Source organism: Sander lucioperca, chromosome 20 (genome assembly GCF_008315115.2).
Source record: "Sander lucioperca isolate FBNREF2018 chromosome 20, SLUC_FBN_1.2, whole genome shotgun sequence".
Classification (NCBI taxonomy): Eukaryota; Metazoa; Chordata; class Actinopteri; order Perciformes; family Percidae; genus Sander; species Sander lucioperca.
Genome location: NC_050192.1, coordinates 5993867 through 6005824, shown reverse-complemented (window position 1 = coordinate 6005824; position 11958 = coordinate 5993867). Strand labels below are relative to the sequence as shown.

General features: G+C 41.7%; 1 protein-coding gene across 2 annotated transcripts in view; it reads left to right on the top strand.

Moving 5' to 3' along the window:
• Nucleotides 1–11958, top strand: part of pawr (PRKC, apoptosis, WT1, regulator) — a 68287-nt gene that overhangs the window by 5042 nt on the left and 51287 nt on the right. The window lies entirely within an intron of this gene.

The following is an 11958-nucleotide window of genomic DNA, read 5'->3' as shown; positions in this document are numbered from 1 at the left end:
TGAAGACTCCCCTCACACAAGCTCTCTTTGTGATGTGAATATGAGTGGACAGGTGTGAAAAGAGATGCCTGGGATTATCTCCCTGCTCGTTCTGTGCAGCATAATAGCTATTTCAGAGCATCAGGGGAACCCAATCTTCTGCCTGTTGAGGCCATAATGGCCCGATAAAGGCTCCCTGCTTTACTGGAGAAAAGGCAGTACTGCACAGCATCAATCAAAACCGCCTCCTGCGCTCCAGGAAGGTGTCTCCTTTCTCTCACCCTTGAGGCAGCCTCAAACTGGAGGGCATTGTTGTTGATGCTGACCTTTGACCTGCTCACGACATGCTTACGCAACAGAGGAATGTGGAAATGAGTGAGTGCGTGTGTGGAGAGAGTTTGAGCATCTCTGTGAGGTTCGAGTTCTCATCTGAAAATGTTTTGTGATTTAAGCATGTTTTCCCCGTAGGACACGCCGTGTGTAGTCTGATGGCTCAGCTTTTTACGACCTCAGTGAGTTATGAAGCTGCGGTCAGACGATCCATTCAGGGAGTGTGAACTATGTTTCATGTGAATGGGTGGTTCCGCCCCACAGAGGCTTCTGTAGGCTGCTGGTGGAGCTATTTGTCTGCAGCATCACTGAAGAGGTCAACAGGTTTAACATGCGATACTGTGCCGAGCGCTCGGGCAGTTAACACTCTGGTGAGAGGAGGACATGGCAGACAAGAGGGGTCCTTGTCTAACCTGATCCTTTTGTTAATATGTTTTATGTTTTATACAAACCTTACCTTATCTTAACCTCTCAAACGTCCCTCTCCCACTGGTAAGTCCGTCAGTATGAACGTATGCTTTGCAGCCAAACTCTGCCGTTTATTTTAAGTTCTAGTGGAGATGCCAACGTTTCCAAAGAAGCCAATTATGACAAACTGAATTTAGGGGAAACGTTTTCAAGATTATGTGCTATTATTTTGATGTTTGATGATAGTGTGCAGCCATTAAAAACGGGGAGATATAGGATGTGTTACTGTCAGAAAGTGTGAAAAAGTATGACTTTAACTACCTTAAAGCTACTGAAGGGAGTAATAAAAGGGGAAAAGGGAGTTGGTTTGCCAACTCAGTACTTCAGTTTTACTCAATGCAAGTCACATTTAAAGCAAACATTTTGCTTCTCAAAATCTTTTGATTGTTTTAAAATCATTATTTTTTTGATTCGTGTTTACCAAATGAAAGCTCAATTTTAATTTAAAAATGTTACATACACATTTCCCTATTTCAGGGCATTTTAGGGTATTTGTAGGACAATGTGTATCATGTCAAATGAGGTTCTTCGCATCCTTGCAACGCTTTCATCTGCTCTCTTAAACTCTTAACTGGCTGCACTGACATTAATCAGCTAATGCCCCCTGCTTTGTTTGTGCCCACATGTGTTTCTGCTTGATTTGTACTGTATGTTTGGGGCAAGCTGAGAGCAGAGTTTAGACAACATTAGATCCTGATTTACCCCAATGCAATTGCAGAGAATGCATGGTTTGACACTGGTTTAATGAAATGAGCACTAATGTGTGTGTTTTTGTTGCCTCTCCAACAAGAGCAACCACAGATTTGTGAGAAACTAAACTTGGTGTCGTGGAAGGCCTTCACTACTACTACTACTACTACTACTACTACTATTACTACTATTACTGCTGCTGCTGCTTTGCAAGCACCCTCTAATTTCTGAATATACAGTAGATTACCCACATATTAGTCTATATCCACGACCTTCCACTTCCGGGATTGCCCCCATTGCCACCGGATTTCCATTACTTAACGCTTCCTTTGTGTTGGAATTCTAAACTCCGGTGAATTTCTGAGGACTATGGTTAACTGCTCCTCAGATCTCTGCAGGGTAAATCCAGACAGGTAGCTAGACTATCTGTCCAATCTGAGTTTTCTGTTTTGCACGACTAAAACAACTTTTGAACGTACACATGTTCCACCAGCGGCACCGGGGCTTCGTGCAGCGCTTAACGCCGCCCATGACGATTTTGATTGGTTTACAGAAATGCCAATAAACCAGAGCATGTTTTTCTCCCATCCCGGAATGCTGTGTGGACTAGCCAGACCCAGCTCCGCAGTGCTGTGGAAGAAGGTCTGGCAAAGCGAGACTACCCACATATTTACTCTTTAGCCACATTTCTCCATACCTTAAAGTAGACGCCTCATTTTAACAGGTTTCTTCAGGTGTTTAAAAGTTGTATATTGGTCCAGTTCTTTACTTTTTTTTTTTTTTTGTTCCACGCAACAAACTGACAGTGGAAATTTAAGTTGCATTCTCTATACTGCGCGAAAAAATAAAAAATGAAATAAGCTGTGACTTTAGTCACATCCCGAATCATCATTTTGTTACTCACTATACCTAAAAATCCTCAAAGTTGTTTATCAAATATAATTAGGCTCTTAATTCACAGCTGTGCAAAAGAATGCAAGAATGTCAATTTGCATGTGGTTTCATTTGCTGTTAAAACCTTCTCCAAACAAGGTCACATCATCACAGTAAATACCACAGGGATTTTATCGCCGACTTAGGTAAGCGAGGAGCTATTTAGGCAGGGTGCCGTGTTTCCTTCTTTTCACTTGTTAGTTGAACAACAGGAATGCTTAACTCTTTAATTAAAACATGTGTTTCTCAAAGTGAAGTTTCCCAAGCCAGAAGCACCAGTTCCCAAGAAGAACATTCTGTGTGGTTGACTTACTGGAGTGAACTCTGGATTGTTTACCAGGGCCACTGTCACTGGAAACGCTTCAAAGGGGGGGTGACTAACGGAAATAAAAGTCCCAGTTGAGCTGTTCTGTGAAATTTAAGGGAATTCCAAAGGAGTAGAAAAAAAGGGAAAGAAAGAGAATGTGTTGTCTGCTTCTGCAATGAAGTCTTTACCAACTCAGCCCCTTTCCACACGGTTTCTCTGGGTCTCAGCACCTCATAAAACACGCAGCACCCTTCTAATGGGCTGTGGCACGTGGTTTTGTCCAGTTTGTAGGAATGTTACGTAAACTTCAGTTCCCATTAAAGCGACCCCTGACTAGGTGAGCGTCCACGATGCTGTCAGATGGCATCAAATCACTGGTTTAGAGCTAAAGAGGCTGTGAGAGAGAAATGTTACAATCTTCCCACTAGCTAGTTAGCGACAAGTGAACCAACTCATGATCGTACTTTGTCGTTGTCTAGGGCAGGGTATGAAACCTCAATACTTCAAATCGAAATGTGTCTGTAGCACAGAATATCAAAAACAGTCAACTATCAAAAGGTTGGCCATTTTGCTAATCAATGAGCACGTACTACTGTTGTAGTATTGGATTCATGTGGATGATTTTTGCATCAATGTGATGAAATACGTTGATTTGTAAAGTATTTACCTCACCAGAAAATACATTCTGGTTTGGTTATTTTATCTACAAATGGTTTCTCAACTGATTTTCACAAAAATGTATGATGTTAAGTCAATATCGCAAATACCATGATAGAGGATTTTATACATACCTCAAAGTAAGGTAAGTAAAGTTTTTTTTAAATTTTTTTTTATCATTACTGAAACTGCGGTATTATATCGGCACTTGTATTGAGAAGTTTCAAAAGACACCCAGCTCTGTTGTTTTTGGGTGAAAACAATGTACATACAGTTTTAGAGATGTTCAGGATTTGAATGTCTTGGACTCGTGGAACCCTTTCAAGCCCTTCTTCCTGTCAATTTTACCTTCTTGCAGAAGCATTCGTGTTCAGTACTACATCATTATTAAATATAACATTGTATTTTTTTATAAATGTTTAATAATTTCACTCAAAGGTTTTTCTAATGGAAATTAACTGAAAGTTTGAAACCGACTGAGCTCCAGGAAAAATAAAAGTTTGTCGGTTGACACAAAGAACAATAAATATCTTGATATCTTGATCATAATCTATAGCTACATCAATTTGCTTTGGTGACACAATAGTATTAGACGAACCAGTCTTTTCTGTTTTGATATTTACAGTTTGAGTCTTTCTGTTAATTGCACATGAAGTTCAAAGTCTTTCTTTTTTTTTTTTTTTTTAATCCAGGTCACTGCTCTTTAGTTATGGCCATTCATGAATTTTGCAGAACAGACTGTAGATTATTACTGCAGAACAACGTACCCCCTGCACGGCATGCACAGGAATGCACACTCATGCAAAAACCTGCACTGCCTCCGAGCACTGACGTCGCATGCAAACATCTCATGAAGAAGTGAGGGCAAGTCTGGCCTGTTGTGCCTGCAGGGCAGCCTCACTCTCTCAGCTCTCGTCCCTTAATACATCCTCTCAGATTTTTCTCTCTGAGAGTTATGCACTCTCAGATCTCGCTGTGCTTTATCCCAAAACTCTGGTCAACTGAGAGTAATGTAGCCGACTTCAGCATGGACGACCACTGAAACTTTGCTGTCTGTGAAGGCAGAAGCATCAGGACTCTGCAGGAGACATTACTCACCTCCCTGCTGCTGCCTGCGTGACACAATTGCTGTCTTTGTGGCTAATCTTTAACTGTCGACTGTGTAAAGCTGCAGACACACTGACTAGACGGCCGACCCTCGGCAGAAAAGGCAGTTGGACTGATCGGTCTCCCCGAGTTGGTCAAAAAAGTGCCTCAGAACACACCAAAGCGACGAGAGTCTCCATAACAGCAGGCGGCGCTAATCTGTATTGTCGCCCAAAAATGAAAACCTGCAGCTGATTGGACGAACGTGTCACGTGGGTCTGGTTTCTCCGGAAATTCAAAGACAGACTGTCATGGCGGCTTGTTCAGAATACGATCTCATATTGTACTAAAATAGTTCACCGAAACGTGTTTCTGAAAACATTTTAAGTGAGAAATAGGCCATGCAGTTGCTGAATCTGTCTTCATTTCAGATCGGCAAAGGTCAGTTTAAAAGATTTTCGTCAGATTTTGAGAGACTCTAGTCACGCTCATTCTGCTCCCCGTTTCCGGGTTAGCACTCTACCAATCAGATGGGTCATTTGAGTCCGACTGCCGGCAGTGCCCGCCCCGCCGATTATACGTGTCAAATCGGCCAAAATGAAGGCCGACAACACGGAACACACCGAACGGACTCGAGTCACTGACCTTGCCAGACTGTCCAACGGCCGATTATCGGCTTGGTGTGTCTCGGGCTTAAATATCCAGGAAAAATAAAAGTATGTCATCAACTAATTATTGTTGCATTGGTGTCAACTTGAAATTCTAAAATATGTCCGTGAATAGAGCAGAAGTGATTGATCCTGTGGAATTTGCATCAGTCAGATGTTGTAAAGGCCGTGCTGAATAAACTAGTTGAACCCAGTGTGTTTCATAACCAATGTAAATATTTAACCAAATCCACTTTGACTGTTTTCTCTGCAAGCACAAAATAGTGTCAGAGTGAATAGCCTCATCCTCATCTGAACCTGAATTCTGGCCATTGTTTTGCCGTGGAAGTTCAAGTCAAACCATCCTCACTCAGAAATGTTCACACCTTTTTGTTTAAGTTAATTTACACATTATCCGAGCCTCTATCATTATTCCCTTTTCGTATTTGTCCTCCTCATTACCAGCATTCACACTCAGAACATTTACCAGCATTCACACTCAGAACATTAAGCTGATCTGGTGTGTGTTGTGGTAACTGTAATTTTAATCCTAAAAGTTTATGGAGGCATGCGGAGATAAGCGATAATCGGTTTCATGCTTCCGCTGTTTGGAAATAAGTCTCCCTCCGTTGTGTGGTTGTTGAGGAACTTTCTCTGCTTAGCCGCCGGGCGTCTTGCTAGTTTGACAGCACGCAAACACACAAACACACCCGGCAGGGGATGTTAAGCAAGAGAGTTGTGGATTAGAGGAGTTGGTGAGTGTGTTTTGTGATTTTGTGCGTCTGTAATGTGCAACCTATTTGTCGCACATTCCTGTGTGTTTGCTGACGACTGTGGGGAATTTGGGAGTCAGCCCTAAACAGGCCACTCTGCATGATAAAGCATTTAGGAGCCTGTCTAAGTAGAATTACTTGGACCCCAGTCTCCATTTTCCCACTCTGTTCCATTTGGTATGCCTGTTTTTCATTCTTCTGAACACTGTCGTCTGTGCTCTGTCAGTCAGTGGGGGAAGAATTCAGATTTTTTTTTTAAGAAGAAGGATCTTTTTAAAGCAAGACTTTGTACCTTATGAAATAAAAAAATAACTTCCTCTTACAAATGACACGAGACAATGAGAAAGTTTGCTGACTGCATTGCTCATGTCTACATGTGCTACTGTTGAATTAAGTACAAGTAACAATTCAACAATGTTAAAAGTAAAGTCAAAAGTATACTGTTACTATAGTAAATATATGTCTTAACAGCAAAAATGTACTCCATAAACCTTTTAGCAGGACTCTTCAATTGTATTGTGGAACGGAGGCGTCACTAACTAACCAAGTTATTATTTGGCTGTAAATTATAACATGACTACAAGGCCAGTCGATATATTTAATGTATAAATCGGAAGATATTGATTCATGTTATAAATGAGATTATTTTCTCCTACAATCCTCAACTAATGCAAATTCTAAAAAAATGTTTTCTTCCATATCAAAACCAGTGCTGTCTGAGATTTGATATCTGACGCAGCCACAGTCCTCTGCTCACTCTGCCGTTTTATTGCATGAGGGACAATAAGCCTCAGTGATATTTGTATGAGTGAATGCACACCAACAGACTGATTTTGTCTGCAGTCTAACAGGTTTCACGCGCTGCCTCTGTGTGTGTGTGTGTTATGTCACCATGGATCTCGCTCGCACTGTTTTCTCCTGATAAGCGCCACGGTTATCAGACACACGTGTAACCAAAAGCTGCTTTTGAGGAAGGATGAACACACAGCACTTTCCTCCTGTCGGTTAAGAGGCCAATCGAAAGACTCAGACAGAGGAATGTTGGCTGAACAGAATGTTTTTGTCCTGCCAGTGTTTTGTTTGACAATTTTACTTCTCATTTCTTACCATGGAGAAGGCCAAACTTAATTTACACAAACACAAACTGAACTGCAAGACAAATATTTCAGTACCCTTGAATGAAAACAAATATGATTTATTTGGCAATTTAGGCCAAAGTGAAAATATTTTCAACACAAGTGGAATGATTTAGACTTTAGATAGACTTGCCTGAATATTAGGTAGATGTACAGGATTTTATCCCAATGGCTGTTTGAAATTGCACATAGGCCACAGAAAGTTGCACTTCAAAAGGACACAGTATTGAAAACGCAGCTCAGTGAAACGGCCCAGGAATGCAGTTGAACCCTTGAAATGGACTAAATATGTGGCTCTAAACTGCCAAACGCACGAAGCCTTGATCTTTAAGCTTTTCATCCCAACAAAGGAGCCTGAAACCTGCTTTAGTCGGGAGAAGGGCCTACCTATTATCAGGCTCATGCCTTGAAGCTTGAGTGTCTTTGTGTTTGTGCATGTACTGGTGTCTGTGTTGGGTTTACCAAGGCAGTGTGCTACTTGACATACAACACTGGAGGTAGTGATCTTATACTGTACCACCTACACAATGCTTTGTTTTCTCATCCCAGCTCTCTCTTGCTGGCAAATCACTTTTGGCACTTTGTTTTGAGACATTTTTGTATAATACAAACGTGTAACATGTACATTAATTTCCTCTCGTGAAATCATTTCAGTACAGCTTTATACATCCACCCCCCTCTAGAATGGCAAATGTGCGTAGCAGCTCGCAGTACCTGACAGCACACAATAAACTACACATACCATAAACACAGCGTTTTTATCTGAAATAAGGATTGCCTCAAACACCATCAGAAAACGTCAATACACTTTTATGAAGTAAAGGGAAAATGAGCACAGGCACTACTTATATTTATTGAATGAGGCTCTTGTTTGGAGTAGGGGTGCAAGATATATCGACTCAATATCGTTATCGCAATATATCAAAAGTGAGTATGGAATATTTTGTTTATTTTGTGGAGCGCAGCATCCCGTCCGTTGGCTGTGTGGCTTAGTTGTGTTTGATTTAGAGCCCGCTTGAAACGCTATAATGATCATTTTTCATTGGCCAGTTACCGTGCCACTTGCACATGTTAGTACACGTCAGCGCACGGGTCCCCTACGTGACAAACCCTATGGACCACGTGACATGTGTGCATATTTCAACAGAGTGACAGTGTAAGTGAAGAAATAGAGAGACAACAAAACGGAACGAATCATGTTGTACCAGTCCAATATGACAGTCAGTTGAAATAAACCTTGTGTTGTAAGAAAACTTGTTTAATTTGTTATGAATCTATTTTGATGCGTTTTCCCGTAACTTTTGTAATTTTACATATGTTTAAAAATATCGAAATTAATATCGATATCGCAGTATTCATAATCGATATCGCAATATCACATTTTGTCAATATCGTGCAACCCTAGTTTGGAGTACTATCTAGTTAGCTAAATTGATCATAACATGAGATGACATTATAATCTGTTTCCTTTAGGAGACATCAGTAATAGATTGATCACGTTGTACCTTTTGCATTGTGGTAATTAATCAAAGCAGCACATCATAATGTCGGGGGAAAACAGAAAACAACACCGGTGTGTTTCCAGTTGGAAGCAAACTTACTTGACTTTACATGACTTACCACCCCTGCTAATCACTTTCTTGGGGGAAACTGCTTTTATAAAATATATATTTTTTTAAAGTATTAAAAACAGTCAAATGTAAGCTATGAAAGCACTGAGCATTGGACATCAAATTGACATTTAAATGTACTTTTACATTGTGTAGTTAAATACTTACATAAGGCAGCAAGTTCTGGAAACACCACCTGCGTTTTCATCTGCTCTTCATAGTATTACACCATTTATATGGAGACAACCATTAAATGTACTGGGAAGTCTGAGGGTAATATATTCTGTCTGCAACAGTTGTCTGACAGAAGCAATTAAAAAATGAAATACTGCAGTGTTATTGTGCAGGTTTGCAAGTGAGATTGAGTATGACATTTTATCTGAGTGTCCATCTAATTTCAAAATAATATGGACAATATAGTGTCCATAGCTAAAAATCCCACAACGCATCTCTTCACCATCTGCTCCTGAGGGTTGAATGCCTCATTACACATAAAATGATAAGTGTCTGTACTGAGTGTTTATGATGTAGGGAATAGTGTATAAGTGAATGTGACAGCGTGATTTCAGTCCCAGTTTATCAGTGACTTAAGGCCGTGTTATGCTTCTGCGTCGAATCGATGGCGTACCCCCGCAGACCCCTCTGCGTCTACGCCCGACCCTACGCTGTAGCCTGATACGGACCTCTCGAAAAATGTAACTATACGTCGCAGCGACCCACGTCGCTCGGCCGTGGCTTGGTAGCGTTGCATTTCCCCCGACTCATTTCCTGGTTCTCCTTCTCCATAAACAACATAAAATCAAGGAGAGGGTTAACTTTTCCTGCTCCAGATTTTCCACCGTGGTCAGAAAGCACAGGGGAGACACTTTGTTTCTCTCACTAGGACTCCAGAGTCGGTACTCGCTCCGAAGCTAATCGCCGTCACTCTCTCACTTCTCCCTCGCTCTATCACCCACACACACACACACACACACACACACACACACACACACGCCGGCTTGACGCACACACCAGCGCACAAGTATAAACACCAGGCCACTTACGTAGGCTACGGCGAAAGCTCTGCGTGGAGCCTCCGCAAAACCATAAAACAAGCTTTAGAGTTACATTACGACGCCATGAGACCTCAAGTTAAATTGAAATATGAAGATGTGGAGTAAACATGTTGCTCTAGCATCATGTAGACAAATACAACCGTAACCAGGCACACCCTGTGGACACCGATACAGTACAGTGCAAACAGAGTGTCAGGACAATGATTGTGTTTTTCATTGCTTTTGCTTCTAAACACCAGCACACTGGATTTCAAATGAGATCAATGAAATTTGCCTCTTTGACTGCCATCGTCCTATTGGCAAATAGGATGGCATTCACCGAGGGCAGTGGCCGATGTTTATGTGTTGTTGTTTTTTGCGTTCGACACGGACAACAGTCTGCTAGCATATGCTGCTACTGCAGCTGCTGGGGAAGACGCCACTGCCTGGACACGATGCTGACATGACGTATGATCGAAGAAGTCAAAGCGCACATGTGGTTTCTTTACAGTAAAAGAAAATGTCGGCCCTGTGGGAGTATAAAGATCAGCGACATAAACTATGTCGCTGATCTTTATTTAGTCCTTGATATACTAGACGGACAGTGCCAAAGCTAAAGGGATTACTAACAAGGTGATGGAGTTTGTGTGATGGATCACATTAGATGACCAGCCGTTTAGAAGCCTACACCAGCCCGTCCGCAACATTTTGCTGACGTCTGTCTCCCCGAAACCTACAACGTCGTGGCCACACTGATATTGCCAAATTGCTATTTTAAACATCGGTATCAGCCAGAATTTCACTATCGATGCATCCTTATTTTTTTTGTTTTATTTTTTATTTTTTGGGGGCATTTTTAGGCCTTTATTGACAGGACAGCTGAAAACATGAAAGGGGAGAGAGAGAGGGGGAATGACATGCAGCAAATGGCCGCAGGTCAGAGTCGAACACGGGCCCACTGCATCGAGGAGTAAACCTCTATATATGGGCGCCCGCTCTACCAACTGAGGTATCCGGGCGCCCGTGCATCCTTATTGTTAACGCAACAAAAACTTGTGGCTGTCGTGTTGCTAAGACCAATACAGTGCACCACATAGAGAGGATCCTGTTGTTTATTTTTTGCTGCATCAGACACCTGACTATTATCTGCCGAATCTTGGCTTTCAGTGACTCTCTGTCCTTTTCGTGTTTTCAGCTTTTTCTTTTGAGTTTGTGAAATCTTGTACTCTGTTGGATATGCTAACACTGCCAACTGTGTCTGTGTTGCTGGTCTAAGACCTATCCAACAACAACCAAACAAGATCCGCATCACTGCGTGGCCTTTCCGCCTCCCCCATATGATGATGCCGTAATGGATCATTGTCCGACTCGTATTAACCTTTGCTGTGTTTTCCTTTCGTATTGCTGCATATGTTGTTGTTGTAATGACTTCCCTGATATGTGGGTGTTAACCTCACCTTGATAGTCAGGTCATCAGGGGTTATGGCACTAGAATGTCCTTCATGTTATTGACAACCCATTTTCAAACAAACTGTAGGGTTTAGGCATGCACACGGGGTTGCAGGACAGACAGACTGATGATAAATACTGCATTTTGCTTGTCTGATTTCCTTTGTTCAAAGTGAAAGGTTTCAATATTGCAGCTGAAAATATCTATTGCCACTGTTGCGTAGCTCTCTGTAATACAACATGCTCTTTGCCCTCCCACACTGATGGCGCCTGACTGCAATAAATTCATTTAAGATGCCTGTCATGGTAAGAAAGGAAGGTCAAGGCACAGAGCAGGAACTAGACACTATGATTTGTGTTTACTCTGATCTTTGCCCAATCAGCACCCTGTCTTGCTTGCATCAAATGTATCCTTTAAACCGCTTAACAATACAAAGTATCAACAAATCTACTTTGGCTTTCTGGTATATTCACAGTAAGTGAGAAGAGGTGACACAGACATGAGCAGCTCATCAGATCTGCCAAGACTTTCAGTGAATGAGCAATGATCACTGCTAATATCCCATACCCCAGGGTGACATTCAGGGTGACAGTTGGATTATATGCAGTTTTGTATTTATTCTCAGAATTTATTTCTCTGTGTTTTTCTCCTTTTTCCCCCTCACTTAATAGCAAAATGTTTGTTTTTTTCCCTGTTGCTGTCTGGCCACAAACCTGTGTCCAAACCCGTAAGTGAAAGTTGAATAGACAGATGTTGAGTCATGCCTTCATGTTCAAAGAAAGAGAAGCCGAGCGGTAATATTTATCATAGCTGTGTCTTGTATTCCTCTCTGCTCGGTGGGTATCAGCCTTTGCCCGT